The following is a 22461-nucleotide window of genomic DNA, read 5'->3' as shown; positions in this document are numbered from 1 at the left end:
CAGTATTGTTTGTACAGATGAACGTGGTACCTTCAGGTGTTTGGAAATTGCTCCCAATGATGAACCAGACTTGTGGAGGTCTACATTTTTTTTCTGAGGTCTTGGCTGATTTCTTTTGATTTTCCCATGATGTCAAGCAAAGAGGCACTGAGTTTGAAGGTAGGCCTTTAAATACATCCACAGATACACCTCCAATTGACTCAAATTATGTCAATTAGCCTATCAGAAGCTTCTAAAGCCATGACATCATTTTACTTATTTTGAACATAATGTTGCTGCTACCATCTCTTATGACCAAAAATAACTTCTGGACATCAGAACAGAGATTACTCACCTCAAACTGTACAAAGACTTTTTCTTAAACAAGTCCTATGCGAAGGAAATACTGCTTTGTTGGGAACGGGGCCAAATCCCCGTCATTTGCGTGAAGAAAAGACGGAGAAAAAGGGGGCGGAGGTCGGGCTGCCTTCTGAGAATTCGTTGGCGAGTGAGTAAACCTCCACTACCATCTGTTCTATTGGCCAACATGCAATCATTGGAGAACAAAATGGATGATTTACGATCAAGACTATCCTACCAATGGGACATTGAATACTGTAATATCTTATGTTTCACTGAGTTCTGGCTGAACAACGACACGGATAATATAGAGCTGGCGGGATTTTCCATGCATTGGCAGGACAGAGAAGCTACGTCTGGTAAGACGAGGGGTGGGGGTGTGTGTCTATTTGTCAAGAACAGCTGGTGCGCAATGTCTAATATTAAAGAAGCCTTGAGGTATTGCTCGCCTGAGGTAGAGTACCTTATGATAAGTTGTAGACCACACTATCTACCAAGAGAGTTCTCATCTACATTATTAGTAGTCCTCTATTTACCACCACAAACTGATGCTAAGACCGCACTCAACCAGCTGTATAAGGCCAGAAGTAAACAAGAAAATGCTCATCCAGAAGTGGCGCTCCTAGTGGCCGGGGACTTTAATGCAGGCAAACTTAAATACGTTTTACCTAATTTCTACCAGCATGTCACATGTGCAACCAAAGTAAAAAAAAACTCTAGACCACCTTTACTCCACACACAGAGACACATACAAAGCTCTCCCTTACCCTCCATTTGGCAAATCTGACCATAATTCTATCCTCCTGATTCCTACTTACAAGCAAAAATTAAAGCAGGAAGTACCAGTGACTCACTCAATACGGAAGTGGTCAGATGTATTATGCAGGACTGTTTTGCTAGCACAGACTGGAATATGTTCTGGGATTCATCCAATGGCATTGAGGAGTTTAACACCTCAGTCATCGGCTTCATCAATAAGTGCATAGACGACGTCGTCCCAACAGTGACCGTACGTACATATCCCAACCAGAAGCCATGGATTACAGGAAAACATCTGCATCGAGCGAAAGGCTAGAGCTGACGCTTTCAAGGAGCGGGACACCAATCCGGACACTTAAGAAATTAGCCATTACCTCTATTATGTTGAAACCATCTGGCAGTCTCTCCAAGATCTCATCCAAGATGAAAACACACACACAAAACACACACACACACAATGTCAGGACTTTGTGTGTGTGTGTGTGTGTGTGTGTGTGTGTGGTCATTAAAGGCTCTGAGGTGGAGTGACAGTATGACAGTGTCTGTCTCTCATACCTTCTCTCTGGACACCCCTCCTCCCCCAGCAGTGTCTGACTCTTTGGGCTGCACAGTGCAGAACAGCTTCTCTGAGATGATGGTGAGGAAGACTATCTCAGCATTTGGGTGGAGGTACGGTAGGGGATCTCTGGAGGCAGCACCTCATCTATATACATATAGTTGCCCTGGACACACACATTGGGGGTTCCTGAGAGATAACAATATTTGTAGTTTGTGTGTGTGTGTGTGTGTCTTCCCCTCAGGTGAAGGGCATCTTGAATGAGATCTTGGAGAAACTGCCAGATGGTTTCAACATGATAGAGGTCATGGGTAAGGTGGAGGAGAGAACTCCCTACATCATTGTGGCCTTCCAGGAGTGTGAGAAGAACCTCCTCACCAAGGAGATCACGCGCTCTCTGAAAGAGCTCAGCCTCGGACTCAAGGTATGAGACAGAGTGTGTATGTGTGTGACAATGCATCACAAACTCGATATTTTGTTTTTTTATTTATTAGTCCACTGTTGATACAGTCCCAAAATGTTTTGCATGTCAGCAGTCAAGTTTTCAAGATATTGGACTTTCAAGAAGCAAAGTTTCACCGGCCAAATCATCATGATGATGCAAATACTCCATACACACCTGTTTGTCTAGTCACCTTCACACACGTTAGTGTATTCCCCCTCAGACACACACCTGGCTATTTACAGTCAAGACTCATGTACCAGATTCCACTCTGTCAATACAGAACTAATGAGAGTTTATTGAATGTACAAAACATCCTGTGCTACAGTTCCTCCTGTTGGTCTATATGTACAGAATGTTTATAGTTCAATGAAAACACACAGCAGTAAAAACTCAGTACTATATCTCAGGAATTGGTAAACTAAGGGGTCCGTTTGTACAGCACTGTAGATACACACAAACACAGAATGTGGCGATGAAGGGTCAGTCACAGGGGATGGAGCGATGACAGATATTTCTATGGTTAGAGTTCAACCCTTTATACAGTGTGTGTGTGGGGTAGTGTGTGTGCAGGGGCGCGCTGGGACACCCAGATGGGGATGATAGCGGACGCTCGTCTGAAGGAGCTGACCCCCAACATGCCGATCTTCATCAAGGCGGTACCGGTGGACCACCAGGAGACCAAGAACATGTACGAGGAGTGTCCCATCAACAAGACCTGTATGAGGGGCCCCATCACCTGGACCTTCAACCTCAAGACCAAGGAGAAGCCTGCCAAGTGGGTATTGGCCGCAGTCTGCTTCCTGCTCAGTGTGCAACAGAGAGGAGAGAGAGAAACACAAAAACAGTACTTTCATCTGAAATAAATAACAAAAACATCAATGTTTAAAAAAAAACGATATAAATATTTATGTCATACATGTCTATTGGAGGGATGTGATTCTGATTACAGTTATCAGTGAGGTAAGAGGATGTGTGGGGGAGAAAGACGTGTGTTGAGCTTGGAAAGCATTAAAAAACTCCACTGTATCACAGTACATCTTTCTCACTGTTCCTATAAGCTCCACTAGAGGGCAACCTGTACCAGCATGGCTAGTACACACATCAGAGACACTGTACAGTACACACCTGCCTGCGCGCACAAATGCGCTCACACACACACAATACCGCAGTGATAACCCTTTGAATGGGAAAGTGAGGTTTGTTTATTGGCGAGCTTCCAGCCTTCTGTTAGCACAGTAACAATAGAACTCCTGTAGATAAGAAAATCTATCTTTAACGCCTCAGCTATTGTTAGAGCTAGTGTTGATTTTTCCTCTGCCAGATCACCAGATAGCAGTTAAGTACTTCAACTACAACCACAGCCTTATATAAACCAAGTTTCTCTTTTATTTATATATATATTTTTATCTGGGATCCTGAAAGGACTGATCTCCATAATATATAAATAACTTTTGAATAGCTCATATTCTGAGCTAGCAATTAAAAAAGTATGGTCCACAGATCTAAGTGGATCTGAACAACCCTTTAACTGGAACAGAATATGGAAAAATATGACCTTGGCATCAACTTATACATTTTACATTTGTTCACAGACTGTACTTAACACCAAGGAAAAGTTTTATGATGAAATTGGCCACAACTCCCAACTGTTCATTGTGTCCCTTAAATAAGGCAGGCACATTCCTTAATATGATGTGGGACTGCCTTGCAGTTAAATTCTTCTAGGACAAAGTTACACAATTCCTTTTGAAGTGCATGAATGTAAATATTCAATGCGTTGCATCTGCTATGTTACTTAACGATGATAACTCATTGAATCTCTCAATTAATCAGAGACAATTACTACTGGCAGGCAGCACTGCCGAAAGAAAATGTTGGCTCTTAGATGGCAATCACCTCACTCTCTCCCTATCCGCCAGTGGATACAGTTACTATTAGAAGTTATAACATTATCATTATCGACAGCGACAATGAATAGTGCTTGTCAAGGGTCAATTGAGGCCTGGACAAATATACTTGACTCTGTAAAGAAAAATCTCAGGTAAAGCCCAACACATACAAATAAACAATCTTTAAAGCTCAACACATATACTGAGTGTAAAAAAAAACATTAGGAACACCTTCCTAATATTGAGTTGCTACCCCTTTTTCCCTCAGAACAGCCTCAATTCATCAGGGCATGGTCTCTACAAAGTGTCGAAGCGTTCAACAGGGATGCTGGCCAGTGTTGCCTCCAATGCTTCCCACAGTTGTGTCAAGTTAGATGGAGATCCTTTTGGTGGTGGACCATTCTTCATACACACGGGAAACTGTTGAGGATGAAAAACTCAGCAGCGTTGCCGTTCTTGACACACTCAAACCGGTGTGCCTGGCAATTACTACCATACCCCGTTCAAAGGCACTTAAATCTTTTGTCTTGCCCATTCACCCTCTGAATGGCACACAGACACAATCCATGTCTCAATTGTCAAGGAATAAAAATCCTTCTTTAACCTGTCTTCTCCCCTTTATCTACACTGACTGAAGTTATTATAGCTTCACCTGGATTCACCTATGTCAAATCAAATCAAATGTGCCGAATACAGCAGGTGTAGGCCTTACCATGAAATCTTTACTTACAATCCCTTCACCAACAATGTAGTTCAAGAAATGGAGTTAAGAAAATACTCAAGTGAAAAAAAACAGTACAGGGTCAATGTGCGGTTAGTCGAGGTAATTTATAAAGTGACTGCATAGATAATAAACAGCGAGTAGCAGCAGTGTAAAAAGAAAGTAAATAGTCCAGGTGGCTATTTGATTAATTGTTCAGCAGTCTTATGGCTTGGGGGTGAAGCTGTTAAGTAGCCTTTTGGTCCTAGACTTGGCGCTGCGGTACCGCTTGCCATGTTGTAGCCGAGAAAACAGTCTATGACTTGGGTGACTGGTGTCTGACAATTTTTGGGGCCTTCCTCTGACACAGCCTAGTATATTGGTCCTGGATGTCAGGAAGCTTGACCCTAGTCATGTACTGGGCCGTATGCACTACCCTCTGTAGCGCCTTATGATCAGATGCTAAGCGGTTGCCACACCAGGCGGTGATACAACCGGTCAGGATGCTCTCGATGGTGCAGCTGTAGAACTTTTTGAGGATCTGGGGACCCATACCAAATCTTTTCATGGAAGGAGCAGGTGTCCTTAATGTTTTGTACACTCAGTGTATATACAGTGCTGTGAAAAAGTATTTCCCCCATTCCTGATTTCTTATTCTTTTGCACATTTGTCACACTTAAATGTTTCAGATCAAACAAATGTAAGTATTACACAAAGATAACCCAAGTAAACACAAAATGCAGTTAAGTGATGATTTTATTTATTAAGGGAAAAAAAGCTATCCGAATATTCATGGCCCTATGTGAAAAAGTAATTTCCCCTTAACCTAATAACTGGTTTTGCCACCCTCAGCAGCAACAACCATAATCAAGCGTTTGCGATAACTGGCAATGAGTCTTTCACATCGCTGTGGAGGAATTTTGACCCACTATTCTTTGCAGAATTGTTTTAATTCAGCCACATTGGAGGGTTTGAGCATGAACCACCTTTTTAAGGTCACGCCACAGCATCTCAATCGGATTCAAGTCCGGACTTTGACTAGGCCACTCCAAAACCTTCATTTTGGATTTTTTAAGCCATTCAGAGGTGGACTTGCTGGTGTGTATTGTATCATTGTCCTGCTGCAGAACCAAAGTGCGCTTCAGCTTGAGGTCACAAACTGATGGCCGGACATTCTCCTTCAGGATTTTTTGGTAGAGAGCAGAATTCATGGTTCCATCAATCACAGCAAGTCGTCCAGGTCCTGAAGCAGCAAAGCAGCCCCAGACCATCACACTACCACCACCATATATGACTTTTGGTATGATGTTCTTTTTCTGAAATGCTGTGTTACTTTTATGCCAGTCGCACACCTTCCAAACAGTTCAACTTTTGTCTCGTCAGTCCACAGAATATTTTCCCCAAAGTCCTGGGGATCATCAAGATGTTTTTTTTGCCAACAGTGAGACGAGCCTTTATGTTATTTTTGGTCAGCAGTGGTTTTTGCCTTGGAATTCTGCCATGGATGCCATTTTTGCCCAGTTTCTTTCTTATGGTTGAGTCATGAACACTGACCTTAACTGAGGCAAGTGAGGCCTGCAGTTCTTTAGATGATGGTGTGGGTTCTTTGTGACCTCTTGGATAAGTCGTCGCTGCGCTCTTGGGGTAATTTTGGTAGGCCGGCCACTCCTGGGAAGGTTCACCACTGTTCCAAATTTTCTTCATTTGTGGATAATGGCTCTCACCGTGGTTCGCTGGAGTCCCAAAGCTTTAAAAAATGGATTTGTAACCCTTTCCAGACTGATATATGTCAATTACTTTGTTTCTCGTCTGTTCCTGAATTTCTTTGGATCACGGCATGATGTCTTGCTTTTTGAGATCTTTTGGCTTACTTCACTTTGTTAGACAAGTTCTATTTAAGTGATTTCTTGATTCAACAGGTCTGGCAGTAATCAGGCCTGGGTGTGGATAGTGAAATTGAACTCAGCTTTCCAAAAAATGTGATTAACCACAGTAAATTCATGATTTAACAAGGGAGGGGGCAATTACTTTATCACATAGGGCCATGAAGGTTCGGATAGCTTTTTTCCCTCTTGTCAATACGGGGGCGCTGTTTTCACTTTGGAAAAAATTGTGCCCAAATGAAACGGCCTCGTACTCTGTTCTAGATCATACAATATGCATATTATTATTACTATTGGATAGAAAACACTCTCAAGTTTCTAAAACTGTTTGAATTATATCTGTGAGTAAAACAGAACTCATTTTGCAGCAAACTTCCATAAAGGAAGTGAAAAATCTGAAAACGAGGCTCTGTTTCAGGGCCTGCCTATTCAACTGGCTTTTATTTATCGATATGCATACACTTCATACGCCTTCCACAACAGGCAGTGGAAGGTGGAATGGGATGTCTAGCTTGATCTGAGGCCGAACAAGAGCTTTTGGAATGACAGGTCCGGTATTTTCTTTGTCTTCGACGGCGCGCGAGGGACCTCGACATTGTCTTCTGAAAAGCATACGGTATACACGGCCAATATCTCCGGCTCTGATTTTGTTTGATACATATGATAATAACATCATAAAGTAGGTTTTTCCAACCGAGTTTTATCAGTTTATTCAACGTTTATTGGGGCTTTTGGAGTTTTCCGTTCCTTGCGCCAAGAGAGGATGGGAATGTTAGCAACCTTGGCTAGCATTGTGGCGCGAATTCAACAGAAGAAATGGACATTCTAAAACAAAACAACGATTTATTCTGGACCAAGGACTCCTTGTACAACATTCTGATGGAACTCAGCAAAAGTAAGAAAACATTTATGATGTTATTTCGTATCTCTATGTAAAATGTTGACTCCTATTCTCCGCCATGTTGGTGAGCACTGTCTCACAATAACGCAAGCTGTATGTTATGGTAAAGTTAGTTTTAAAAATCTAACACAGCGGTTGCATTAAGAACCAGTGTATCTTTCATTTGCCATACAACAAGTATTTGTATGTAAAGTTTATGATGAGTTCTTTGGTCAGATTAGGTGAGTGTCCAAAATATCTCCGGAGATTCTGGTGAATCGTTGCTACGTATTCATAATGTATAACCAGGATTTGTAGCTATAAATATGCACATTTTCAAACAAAACATAAATGTATTGTATAACATGATGTTATAAGACTGTCATATGATGAAGTTGTCCAAAGGTTAGTGATTAATTTTATATCTTTTGCTGGTTTTTGCGAAAGCTACCTTTGCGGTGAATAAATGCCGTTGTGTGTTTGGCTATTGTGGTAAGCTAATATAATTCTATATTGTGTTTTCGCTGTAAAACACTTAAAAAAATCGGAAATAATGGCTGGATTCACAAGATGTTTATCTTTCATTTGCTGTATTGGACTTGTGATTTCATGAAAATTATATTATATGATATCCCTGTCCCGTTAGGCTAGGCTATGCTAGTCAGTTTTTTGATGAGGAGGATCCCGGATCCGGGAGGGTGATGAAGTAGAGGTTAATAAATAAAATGATCACTTAAAAACTGCACTTTGTGTTTACTTGGGTTATCTGTGTGTAATATTAAAATTTGTTTGATGATCTGAAACATTTAAGTGTGACAAATGTGCAAAAAAATAAGAAATCAGGGAAGGGGCAAATACTTTTTCACAGCACTGTATAATATATATACAATATATATATAAACTCAGCAAAAAAAGAAACGCCTCTTTTTCAGGACCCTGTCTTTCAAAGATAATTCGTTAAAATCCAAATAACTTCACAGATCTTCATTGTAAAGGGTTTAAACACTGTTTCCCATGCTTGTTCAATGAACCATAAACAATTAATGAACATGAACCTGTGGAACGGTTGTTAAGACACTAACAGCTTACAGACGGTAGGCAATTAAGGTCACAGTTATGAAAACTTAGGACACTAAAGAGGCATTTCTACTGACTCTGAAACACACCAAAAGAAAGATGCCCAGGGTCCCTGCTCATCTGAGTGATTGTGCCTTAGGCATGCTGCAAGGAGGTATGAGGACTGCAGATGTGGCCAGGGCAATGAATTGCAATGTCTGTACTGTGAGATGCCTAAGACAGTGCTACAGGGAGACAGGACGGACAGCTGATCATCCTCGCAGTGACAGACCATGTGTAACAACACCTGCACAGGATCGGTACATCCGAACATTACACCTGCGGGACAGGTACAGGATAGCAACAACAACTGCCCGAGTTACACCAGGAACGCACAATCCCTCCATCACTGCTCAGACTGTCAGCAATAGGCTGAGAGAGGCGCGACTGAGGGCTTGTAGGCCTGTTGTAAGGCAGGTCCTCACCAGACATCACCGGCAACAACGTCGCCTATGATCACAAACCCACTGTTGCTGGACCAGACAGGACTGGCTAAAAGTGCTCTTGACTGATGAGTCGCGGTTTTGTCTCACCAGGGGCGATGGTCGGATTTGTGCTTATTCGTCGAAGGAATGAGCTTTACACCGAGGCCTGTACTCTGGAGCGAGATCGATTTGGAGGTGGAGGGTCCGTCATGGTCTGGGACGGTGTGTCACAGCATCATCGGACTGAGCTTGTTGTCATTGCAGGCAATCTCAATGCTGTGCGTTACAGGGAAGCCATCCTCCTCCCTCATGTGGTACCCTTCCTGCAGGCTCATCCTGACATGACACTCCAGCATGACAATGCCACCAGCCATACTGCTCATTCTGTGCGTGATTTCCTGCAAGACAGGAATGTCAGTGTTCTGCCATGGCCAGCGACAAGCCCAGATCTCAATCCCATTGAGCACGTATGGAACCTGTTGGATCAGAGGGTGAGGGCTCGGCCATTCCCCCCAGAAATGTCCGGGAACTTGCAGGTGCCTTGGTGGAAGAGTTGGGTAACATCTTACAGCAAGAACTGGCAAATCTGGTGCAGTCCATGAGGAGGAGATGCACTGCTGTACTTAATGCAGCTGGTGGCCACACCAGATACTGACTGTTACTTTGATTTTGAGCTCCCCTTTGTTCAGGGACACATTATTCCATTTATGTTAGTCACATGTCTGTGGAACTTGTTCAGTTTATGTCTCAGTTGTTGAATCTTATGTTCACACAAATATTTACACGTTAAGTTTGCTGAAAATAAACGCAGTTGACAGTGAGATGATGTTTCTTTTCTTGCCGAGTTTATACACACACACACACACACACACACACACACACACACACACACACACACACACACACACACACACACACACACACACACACACACACACACACACACACACACACACAAATATAGTGTTGTTTAATGAGCTGAAATAAAAGATCCCAGAAAGCTTATTTCTCTCAAATTTTGTGCACAAATTTGATTACATCCCTGTTCGTGAGCATTTCTCCTTTGCCAAGATAATCCACCTGACAGGTGTGACATATCAAGAAACTGATTCCACAGAATGATGATTACACAGGTGCACCTTGTGCTGTGGACAATAAAAGGCCACTTTAAAATTTGCAGTTTTGTCACACAACATTATACCACAGATGTCTCAAGTTTTGAGGGAGTGTGCAATTGGCATGCTGACTGCAGGAATGTCCACCAGAGCTGTTGACAGAGAATTTAATGTTTATTTCTCTGCAATAAGCGACCTCCATTGCGTTTTAGAGTTTCGCAGTACGTCCAATCGGCATCACAACCGCAGACCACGTGTATGGCATCGTGTGGGCAAGCGGTTTGCTGATGTCAACATTGTGAACAAAGTTCACCAAAGTGCATTCGAAGGCAATCTGAATGCACTGAGATACTTTGACGAGATCCTGAGGCCGATTGTCGTGCCATTCATCCGCCGCCATCGCCTCATGTTCCAGCATGATAATGCACGCCCCATGTCGCAAGGATCTATACACAATTTCTGGAAGCTGAAATTGTCCCAGTTCTTCCATGGCTTGCATACTTACCAGACATGACACCCATTGAGCATGTTTAGGATGCTTTGGACCGAAGTGTCCGTCAGCGTGTTCCAGTTCCCGCCAATATCCAGACATTTCGTACAGCCATTGAAGAGGAGTGGAACAACATTCCACAATCAACAGCCTGATCAACTTTATGCGAAAGAGATGCGTCACGCTGCATGAGGCAAATGGTGGTCACACCAGAAATTGACTGGTTGTCTGATCCACGCCCCTTACCATTTTTAAGGTATCTGTGACCAACAGATGCATCTGTATTCCCAGTCATCTGAAATCCATAGATTAGGATCTAACAAATGTATTTCAATTGACTGATTTTCTTATATGAACTGTAACTCAGTAAAATCTTTGAAATTGTTGCATGTTGCATTTATATTTTTTATATACTGTGATATACAGTGAATTTGGAAAAGTATTCAGATCCCTTGACTTTCTCCAGATTTTGTTACGTTACAGCCTTATTCTAAAATTAATTAAATAGTTCCCCCCCCCCATCAATCTACACACAGTACCCCAGAATGACAAAGCAAAAACAGATTTTTAGACATTTGTGCATATGTCTGGAGGAAACCTGGCATCATGCTTACGGTGAAGCATGGTGGTGGCAGTATCATGCTGTGGGGATTTTTCAGTGGCAGGGACTGGGAGACCGGTCAGGTTGAGAGAAAGATGAACAGAGCAAAGTACAGAGAAATCTGGAGCAGGTTTTCATCGATTTCTCTGTACTTTGCTCCGTTAATCTTTCCCTCGATCCTGACTAGTCTCCCTGCCGTTAAAAAACATCCCACAGCATGATGCTGCCACCACCATGCTTCACTGTAGGGATGGTACCAGGTTTCCTCCAGACATTACGCTTGGCATTCAGGCCAAAGAGTTCAATCTTGGTTTCATCAGACCAGAGAATCTTGTTTCTCATGGTCTGAGAGTCCTTTAGGTGCCTTTTGACAAACTCCAAGCAGGCTGTCATATGCCTTTTATTGAAGAGTGGCTTCCGTCTGGCCACTCTACATAAAAGGTCAGATATTTGGAGTGCTGCAGAGATGGTTGTCCTTTGGGAAGCTTCCCCCATCTCCACAGAGGAACTCTGGAGCTCTGTCAGAGTGACCATCGGGCTCTTGGTCACCTCCCTGACCAAGGCCCTTCTCCCCCGATTAGTCAGTTTGGCCGGGTGGCCAGTTCTAGGAAGAATCTTGGTGGTTCCAAACTTAATTTAAGAATGATGAAGGCCACTTTGTTCTTGGGGACCTTCAATGCTGAAGACATTTTTTGGTACCCTTTTCCAGATCTGTGCCTCGACACAATCCTGTCTCGGAGCTCTACGGACACTTCCATCGACCTCATGGCTTGGTTTTTGCTCTGACATGCACTGTCAACTGTGGGACCTTATATAGACAGGTGTGTGCTTTTCCAAATCATGTCCAATCAATTCGTAGAAATATCTCAAGGATGATCAATGAAAACAGGATGCTCAATTTTGAGTCTCATAGCAAAGGGTCTGAATACTTATGTAAATAAGGTATTTCTGTTATTATTTTTAATACATTCGCAAACATTTCTAAAAACCTGTTTTCGCTTTGTCATTATGGGGTACTATGTGGAGATCGGAGGGGAAAAAAACTGTTTAATCAATTTTAGAATAAGGCTGTAAAGTAACAAAATGTGAAAAGTCAAGGGGTCTGAAAACTTTCCGAATGCACTGTATATTAGAGTACTAGTCAAAAGTTTGGACAAACCTACTCATTCAAGGGATGTTCTGAATTTGACTATTTTCTACATTGTCGAATAATAGTGAAGACATCATAACTATGAAATAACACATGGAATCATGCAGTAACTAAAAAAGTGTTAAAAATACCAAAATATATTTTAGATTCTTCAAAGTAGTCACCCTTTGCCTTGATGACAGCTTTGCACACTCTTTTACATTCTCTCAACCAGCTTCACCTGGAATGCTGAGCACATGTTGACTGCTTTTCCTTCACTCTCAATCTCTCCTTCACTCTGCGGTCCAACTCATCCCAAACCATCTCAAATGGGCTTGACTGTGGACGCCAGGTCATCTGATGCAGCACTCCAGGTCATCTGATGCAGCACTCCATCACTCTCCTTGGTCAGACAGCCCTTACACAACCTGGAGGTGTTGGGTCATTGTCCTGTTGAAAAACAAATGATAGTGGGACTAAGCGCAAACCAGATGGGATGGTGTATCGCTGCAGAATGCTGTGGTAGCCATGCTAGTTACGTGTTTTGAATTGTAAATAAATCACAGTGTCACCATTAAAGCACCCCCACACCATCGCACCTCCCCCTCCATGCTTCGCGGTGGGAACCACACATGCAGAGATCATCCGTTCACCTACTCTGCGTCTCACAAAGGCACGGCAGTTGGAACCATAAATCTCAAATTTGGGCTCATCAGACCAAAGGACAGATTTCCACCGGTCTAATGTCCATTGCTTGCGTTTCTTGGCCCAAGCAAGTCTCTTCTTATTATTGGTGTCCTTTAGTAGTAGTTTCTTTGCAGCAATTCGACCATGAAGGCCTGATTCACGCAGTCTCCTCTGGACAGTTGATGTTGAGATGTGTCTGTTACTTGAACTCTGACGCATTTATTTTGGCTGCAATTCCTGAGGCTGATAACTCTAATGAACTTATCCTCTGTAGCTGAGGTAACTCTGGATCTTCCTTTCCTGTGGCGGTCCTCATGAGAGCCAGTTTCATCAAAGCGCTTGATCGTTTATGCGATTGACTGCACTTGAAGAAACTTTCAAAGTTCTCAAAATGTTCCAAATTGACTGACCTTAATGTCTTAAAGTAATGATGGATTGTCGTTTCTCTTTGCTTTTTTGTCACTCGTTTCAGGAAACTAGGCGTATGTCCCGGGTCACTACTTCACAGGAGAGCCATTTGAATGTAAACGTTTTTTGTCAGAAATGCCTTCTGGAACATGTGAACTTTCATGCGCCTTAATAACTTCTTAAGGCTAGGGGGCAGTATTCTGAAGTTCGGATGACTGAAGTGCCCAGAGTAAACTGCCTGTTCCTCAGGCCCAGAAGCTAGGATATGATATAATTATAATATAATTGGTAGCATTGAATAGGAAACACTCTGAAGTTTCTAAAACTGTTAAAATAATGTCTGTGAGTATAACAGAACTGATATTTTTTGAGGTAACAGGCCATTCCAATGCTTGTCTATGGGATATTCAAAGGAATTCCTCGCAGATTGCAGTTCCTCTGGCTTCCACTAGATAGTCTTTAGAAAGGGTTTCAGTCTTGTTTTCTGAAAAATGAGCTAGTAGTTGTAGTTTTTCAAGGTGTCTCTCGTTAGGACTGTAGTCTTGTGGCGCACGTGGATGAGGGCGCGCACTTCATTATTTATCTCCGGTATTGAACATACTACATTCCGTCTTAAATTGTATCGTTTATTTACATATTAGGGTACATGAGGATTGATTAGAAACGTTGTTTGAGTTGTTTGGACAAAGTTTACCGGTAACTTTTGGGATTCCTTTGTCTGCAAGTTGAACGAATGGAACGGGTGGATTACTGAATCAAACACGCCAACTAAACTGACTTTTTTGGGATATAAAGAAGGACTTTATCGAAAAAAACAACCATTTGTTGTGTAGCTGGGACCCTTGGGATTGCAAACAGAGGAAGATCTTCAAAGGTAAGTGATTTATTTGATCACCATTTCTGATTTTTGTGACGCCTCTGCTGGTTTGAAAAATGTTTTTAATGCTGGTGTATGCGGGGAGCTGTCCTCAGATAATCGCACGGTATGCTTTCGCTGTAAAGCCTTTTTGAAATCTGACAAAGCGGCTGGATTAACAAAAAGTTCAGCTTTGACACTTGTATTTTCAAGAATGTTTAATGTTACGATTTTTGTATTTTGAATTTCGCGCTCTGCATTTTCACCGGATGTTGTCGAGGTGGGGTGCTAGCGTCCCACCTAGCCCATTAATAACAGACTTGTGTCATCTGTAATTAGTTGGTTTAGCCACAAAAAAGGTCAGCAACTTTCCTGCTAGCCATGATTGGCTGAGATAATAAGTGGGCTGGACATGCCGAGAGAGGAGTTCAGATTGATCTGCCATATAGAAGCTTCTGTCTATTTGAGCTGGTCAGTATGTGTAGGTAATCCTGTCTATCGCAGCTTTAAAACTCAGTCCTCCACTTTCTGGAGTTTTGAAACCAGTGAAGTTAGATTATGATAGCTAAGGAGATGGAGAAAACACGTGTCTCCGAATTACAACTTCATACTAAGGGCAACCATGGAATCCGTGAAAGGGAGAGGCATCCATCCATGATGTAAGATAATCTAGCTAGCTAAATTTTCAGATATTACACATTTCTAATTTTGACAAAGTAATTTTCATTTCAAGTTAAAGTATACTGTTAGCTAGCTAACGTTAGCTGGCTGGCTCGCTAGCTAACATTATGTGTATGATGTTATTATTCATATCTCAGAGCAATTTGCTTTGCTAGTTACAGGCTAATGTTAGCTAGCTAACATTGAGCCTGGGTGGTTAGCTACCTGCAGATTCATGCAGGGTAGTAACGTCATGAGTTGGGATTATGGTTAATTGTTTACTTAGCTAGCTAGCTACATGTCTTAACAAATGACTTCACTATGTAAGAAACCATTTCAATTGAATGTCACTGCAACAACTGTTAATAGATGTAGCTGGTAAATTCGCTCTGGCTATCTACTCTGATTTCAGAGCACTTTCGTCTGAGTGTGCCAGAGCGCAGAATAACTGACAAATTTACTAACGCTCAACACCCGTTGGGGAAAAAAGCGTAAATTGTTGCCAGCAGCACAGTTACAGTCACCAACACCCTGGATAACATAAAAACAGCCTAGCCAGCTCTGCTAGGGTGAGTAAAATGGTCAGTTAGCTGTTCTCTCATTTGTGTCTGGAAGTAGCAAGCAGCAAGCTAGCCAACATTAGTCAGTTAGCATGGGTGCTTGACTGTTCTTGTTGTTAGGACAGAACACTCGGATCAACCCTTAAAGAGATGGGTTGGGTTACAGTTTTAGAGGGTGTGAACGATGCTGAATGGGCGTAGAGAAAGAAGAGCTCTCCAGTAGGTAATAAAACGTTCAAAGGCCATTTCAAATAATAGTAATCACAGTGAACAGATCAGGGTTCCATAGTCGCAGGCAGAACAGTTGAAACTGGAGCAGCAGCACGGCCAGGTGGAATGAGGACAACAAGGAGTCATCATGCCAGGTAGTCCTGAGGTATGGTCCTAGGGCTCAGGTCCTCATTCAGAGAATTAGAGAGAGTCATCATGCCAGGTAGTCCTGAGGCATGGTCCTAGGGCTCAGGTCCCCCACCCATCTCTTTAAGGGTTGAACCCACTCAAGTGACGCACCCCTCCTAGGGACGGCATGGAAGAGCACCAGTAAGCCAGTGACTCAGCCCTTGTAATAGGGTTAGAGGCAGAGAATTCCAGTGGAGAGAGGGGAACCGGCCAGGCAGAGACAGCAAGGGCGGTTCGTTGCTCCAGTGCCTTTCCGTTCACCTTCACACTCCTGGGCCAGACTCAATCAGTCAATCATATGACCCACTGAAGAGATGAGTCTTCAATAAAGACTTAAAGGTTGAGACCGAGTCTGCGTCTCTCACATGGGTAGGCAGACCATTCCATAAAAGGGAGCTCTATAGGAGAAAGCACTGCCTCCAGCTGTTAGCTTAGAAATTCTAGGGACAATTAGGAGGCCTGCGTCTTGTGACCGTAGCGTACGTGTAGGTATGTACGGCAGGACCAAATTGGAAAGATAGGTAGGAGCAAGCCCATGTATTGCTTTTAGGTTAACAGTAAAACCTTGAAACCAGCCCTTGCCTTAACAGGAAGCCAGTGTAGGGAGGCTAGCACCAGAGTAATATGATACATTTTTTGGTTCTAGTCAAGATTCTAGCAGCCGTATTTAGCACTAACTGAAGTTTATTTAGTGCTTTATCCAGGTAGCCAGAAAGTAGAGCATTGCAGTAGTCTAACCTAGAAGTAACAAAAGCATGGATTAATTTTTCTGCATCATTTTTGGACAGAAAATGTCTGATTTTTGCAATGTTACGTAAATGGAAAAAAGCTGTCTTGATATGTTTGTCAAAAGAGAGATCAGGGTCCAGAGTAACGCCAAGGTTCTTCAGTTTTATTTGAGACGACTGTACAACCATCAAGATTAATTGTCAGATTCAACAGAAGATCTCTTTGTTTCTTGGGACCAAGAACAAGCATCTCTGTTTTGTCCGAGTTTAAAAGTAGAAAGTTTGCAGCCATCCACTTCCTTATGTCTGAAACACAGGCTTCCAGCAAGGGCAATTTTGGGGCTTCACCATGTTTCATGGAAATGTACAGCTGTGTGTCATCCGCATAGCAGTGAAAGTTAACGTTATGTTTTCGAATGACATCCCCAAGAGGTAAAATATGTAGTGAAAACAATAGTGGTCCTAAACGGAACATTGAGGAACACCGAAATGTACAGTTGATTTGTCAGAGGACAAACCATTCACAGAGACAAATTGATATCTTTCCGACAGATAAGATCTAAACCAGGCCAGAACTTGTCCATGTAGACCAATTTGGGTTTCCAATCTCTCCAAAAGAATGTGGTGATCGATGGTATCAAAAGCAGCACTAAGGTCTAGGAGCACGAGGACAGATGCAGAGCCTCGGTCTGACACCATTAAAAGGTCATTTACCACCTTCACAAGTGCAGTCTCCGTGCTATGATGGGGTCTAAAACCAGACTGAAGCATTTTGTATACATTGTTTGTCTTCAGGAAGGCAGTGAGTTGCTGCGCACAGCTTTTTAAATTTTTTTGAGAGGAATGGGAGATTCGATATAGGCCGATAGTTTTTTATATTTTCTGGGTCAAGGTTTGGCTTTTTCAAGAGAGGCTTTATTACTGCCACTTTTAGTGAGTTTGGTACACATCCGGTGGATAGATAGTCGTTTATTATGTTCAACATAGGAGGGCCAAGCATAATCAGCTAAGACAACAACAACAACAGGTAAAATGGCGATGAATGGGCAGAGAGGGTCAGTTAACTACACACAGGGCCTGAGTTCAAGGCAGATAAAAAAAAATGGAGTGCCGTGATCAATGAACAGTCCAGCAGGCATCAGCTATGTAGCCAAGTGATCATAGGGTCCAGTGAACAGCAATAGATGGAACAGGGAAGCCGCAGGGTAGTCGTTACTACGCCAGCACGTGGGAGACACAGCGTTTAAAGTTAGCAGGCCGGGGTAAGTAGGAGCGTCTGCTCCTACGTTGAAGGCACAGTGGATGGAGTTAGGTCGGCGGACCAGTCGTGGTGGTACGTCGAGGCGCCGTGTCGACATAGAGTCCGGGCCAGATGGTGAAAGAGGTATTGTAGTTGTAGTAATTTTGTTTGCTAGCCGGGAGATGCGCCTGGCTCGCGGCTAACTGGTGCTAGCTTCGGGGCAGGGGGGTTAGCCACTATAGCCACTCGGTAGCAGCTAGCTAGCTGCGATGATCCGATGCAAGGGTCCAGAGCTTACGGCAAGGATCTGGTGGAGTAGTGGATTCTAGGCGTGTTGGGGGTAGAGTCCGGGAGGCATCGGCTGAGTAGCCGAGTGATCACAGAGTAGGCCGGGAGGTGGGCCTGGCTCAGCTTTGGGGCTGGGTCACTCAGTGGCAGTTAGCTAGCTGTGATGATCAGGAGTAATGGTCCAGGGAAACCGGCGTTGTAGTGGAGAAAACAGTCCGATACAGGCAGGCTGGCAAGTATTATCCAGGCTAAAAAAACATCTGGTGTCTGTGCAGAAGGTAAAGGCCGCTAGCAGTGGCTAACAATGACTAAATAGCTAGTAGCTAATTAGCTGGTTAGCTTCTGATGGCAAGCTTCTGATGGAGGTTCTGGCTATAAGGGTGGGTCTGTCTGTCTATATATATATATATATATATATAGACACACACACCTATTTGGGTGGGTGGGTCTCTCTGTCTGTCTGTCTGTATATATATATATACACACACACCTATTTTAATATTTTTTACATTTGCATTCAGGCCCACAGGGAAGGGGTGGTATGAGGCGTGTTTTTCTCTGGTTGCTGGTGGAAGATTATTGCCTGTCTGATGTTTGAACCCCTCACAGAAAGGAAATAATAAAAAGGTTGGTCACAGAAAAAGGAACACACATCAGGTATCCCTCTAAGCCTCCCTCTGACCCCCACTGCCTAGTACAGTGCATACAGTGTATCTGTCAAGGCATCACCACTAGTGCCATAATGAGAGAGGATGTGTTCCATCATAGCCATTAGCATCGTGAAACATCTTCTGGAGATTAATATATGTCATTAACACACTTATCGGGTTCAGTCAAACCTTTAATACCATTTTAAGAACTCTCAAAATCCATGGCGGTCGTCAGTGACGTTTATGAGGGAGACTTCTTGTTTTTAATGAGCATGGCCTTATTTATTTTACTGCATGTTGGATGACTGACATTCATATTCCATTCACCCAGTTCAATGTAACATCGATAGGTTGGTTTCCCTATACCCATCATGAGGGTTGCTACAACCTAGCCTATGAATGAAAGTTTACAATGTAGGTGCATACAAGATGAGAGAAAATGTTGAGATAACAGTGACACATTCAATACCACCTTGCACTCTTGCCTGCATCTACAGTTGAAGTCGGAAGTTTACAGACACTTAGGTTGGAGTCACTAAAACCTGTTTTGCAACCACTCCACAATTTTTTTGTTAACAAACTATAGTTTTGGCAAGTCGGTTAGGACATCTACTTTGTGCATGACACAAGTAATTTTCCCAACAATTGTTTACAGATTATTTAATTTATAATTCACTATATCACAATTCCAGTGGGTCAAAAGTTTACATACACTAAGTTGACTGTGCCTTTAAACAGCTTGGAAAATTTCAGAAAATGATGGAGGTCAATTGGAGGTGTACCTGTGGATGTATTTCAAGGCCTACCTTCAAACTCAGTGCCTCTTTGTTTGACATCATGGGCAAATCAAAAGAAATCAGCCAAGACCTCAGAAACAAAATTGTAGACCTCCACAAGTCTGGTTTGTCCTTGGGAGCAATTTCCAAATGCCTGAAGGTGCCACGTTCATCTGTACAAACAATAGTACGCAAGTATAAACACCATGGGACCACGCAGCTGTCATACCGCTCAGGAAGGAGACAAGTTCTGTCTCCTAGAGATGAACGCACTTTGATGCAAAAAGTGCAAATCAATCCCAGAACAACAGCAAAGGCCCCTGTGAAGATGCTGGAGGAAACAGGTACAAAAGTATCTATATCCACAGTAAAACGAGTCCTATATCGACATAACCTGAAAGGCCGCTCAGCATGAAAGAAGACACTGCTCCAAAACAGCCATAAAATGCCAGACTACGGTTTGCAACTGCACATGGGGACAAAGATTGTACTTTTTGGAGAAATGTCCTCTGGTCTGATGAAACAAAAATAGAACTGTTTGGCTATAATGACCACCGTTATGTTTGGAGGAAAAAGGGGGAGGCTTGCAAGCCGAAGAACACCACCCCAACCGTGAAGCACAGGGGTGGCAGCATCATGTTGTGGGGGTGTTTTGCTGCAGCAGGGACTGGTGCACTTCACAAAATATATAGTATCACGAGGAAAGAAAATGATGTGGATATATTGAAGAAACATCTCAAGACATCGGTCAGGAAGTTAAAGCTTGGTCGCAAATGGGTCTTCCAAATGGACAATGACCCCAAACATACTTCCAAAGTTGTGTCAAAAGGGCTTAAGGAGAACAAAGTCAAGGTATTGGAGTGGCCATCACAAAGCCCTGACCTCAATCCTGTAGAACATTTGTGGGCAGAACTGAAAAAGTTTGTGCGAGCAAGGAGCCCTACAAACCTGACTCAGTTACACCAGCTCTGTCAGGAGGAATGGGCCAAAATTCACCCAACTTATTGTGGGAAGCTTGTGGAAGGCTACCCGAAACATTTGACCTAAGTTAAACAATTTAAAGGCAATGCTACCAAATACTAATTGAGTGCATGTTAACTTCTGGCCCACTGGGAATGTGATGAAAGAAATAAAAGCTGAAATAAATCCCTCTCTGCTATTATTCTGACATTTCACATTCTTAAAATAAAGTGGTGATCCTAACTGACCTAAGACAGGGAATATTTACTAGGATTAAATGTCAGGAATTGTGAAAAACTGATCTATTTGGCTAGGGTGTATGTAAACTTCCGACTTCAACTGTATCTTTTCTGGGTTGTAATCAATAGTCCAATAGTTGCAAATGAGCGTTTCTATTGGACAAATTCAGGTATTTTCTGTTTAAGAAATGTTTTTCAACATAATCGGCTGAATGAATACACCCTTGATCACAAATAAACCATTAACTTTCATAGTAGCCACGTTTTATTCCTTCTCGCCCCTATGCGCTCTCCTCCCCTCACCTGTTCCCTTTGTTTGTTGACTTCAATTAACACATCAGCTGTATGTGACCAGGCGAAAAAACCTTTCCAAGCCAAACCATGTCATAACCGCTACACACAGCCTACATGATTGTCCCCATATTGGCTAAAGTAACATCCTAGTCAACATAGCTAATAGAACTAATCTGTTAATAAACCCGCTACAATCATGCAGTAATGTTAGTGTATAGTCAGTAAGCAGTTACACCAGCGTGCCCCAGTGGCAATACATTATTAAAACCAAAAGCTTACCTTGCCTTGGAAGAGTTCCAGTATTGTGTTGGATAGTCGTAGCTAGCTAGTTTTAACATAGCATCCCTCTGGATGTCGATTAAGGCAGTCCCCCGCACCTCTAGGATTCAGAGGGGTTGGGTTAAATGCATTACACATTTCAGTTGAAGGCATTCAGTTGTACAACTGACTAGGTATCCCCTTTCTGTTTAAGCCAGCTAAGTAAGTGAAATAATTATTTTTTTACGCACTCTTGCTTCTCTAATTTTGAAATGAATTTGTTGTAACTGTTCAACTATGGTCTTTCTCTCAGAGTCAACTACTCACATTTTATGCACTGCTAGCTAGCTGTAGCTTATGCTTTCAGTACTAGATTCATTCTCTGATCCTTTGACTGGGTGGACAACATGTCAGTTCATGCTGCAAGAGCTCTGATAGAGGACGTCCTCCAACATGGTAGTTGTCATAATTACCGGGTAAATCTATGGAAGGGGGTGAGAACCAAGAGCCTCTTAGGTTTTGTATTGAAGTCAATGTACCAACGGACGGAAGCTAGCTGTCCTCTGGCTACACCATGGAGCTACCCTACAGAGTGCTGTTGAGGCTACTGTAGACCATTGCAAAACAGTGTGTTTTAATCAATTATTTGGTGACATGAATATATTTAGTATAGTTACCTAAAAAGAGAAAATGAATGCAATGTTTTACCATTTTTATGAAATTCACTGAGAATGGTCCTCCCCTTTTTCCGAGGGGCCGCCACTGCTCAAAACACATTCGCTTTTAGGTTACAAAGATATTCATACACCCACACACGGTCCAGTTCAGTTTATGGGGTGACTCACTGTATGAGCTAGATAGAGTAGTAAACACTAATACTTCAGTTCATCTCTCAATTGTCCTTAAAGGGAAAATCCACTCAAAAACTATCTTTAGGTATTTTTTCATTAGTCCACTGTTGATATGGTCCCAAAATGTTTTGCATGTCAGCAGTCAAGTTTAAGAAGCAAAGTGTCACCAGACACATCATGAAGAAAAATATATTTAAGTAGATTTTCACTTTAAGGCTCCTCCAGGGATCGCAACACTCCACACACACACTTGTATATTCAATTTCAGACACACCTGGCT

At 42.6% G+C, this 22461-nt stretch overlaps 1 long non-coding RNA gene across 1 annotated transcript; it reads right to left on the bottom strand.

Annotated features, from left to right (window-relative positions):
- Window positions 1-2374: 2374 nt before the first annotated feature.
- LOC129854934 (uncharacterized) lies at window positions 2375-21891 on the bottom strand. The gene is made up of 3 exons (XR_008759407.1): window positions 21352-21891; window positions 12569-12777; window positions 2375-2899 (listed from the first exon to the last, which is right to left on the bottom strand). It is a non-coding gene; the product is annotated as an uncharacterized LOC129854934 (long non-coding RNA).
- Window positions 21892-22461: the final 570 nt, after the last annotated feature.

Source organism: Salvelinus fontinalis, chromosome 1, assembly GCF_029448725.1.
Source record: "Salvelinus fontinalis isolate EN_2023a chromosome 1, ASM2944872v1, whole genome shotgun sequence".
Classification (NCBI taxonomy): Eukaryota; Metazoa; Chordata; class Actinopteri; order Salmoniformes; family Salmonidae; genus Salvelinus; species Salvelinus fontinalis.
This window is presented reverse-complemented; position numbering and strand designations above follow the sequence as displayed.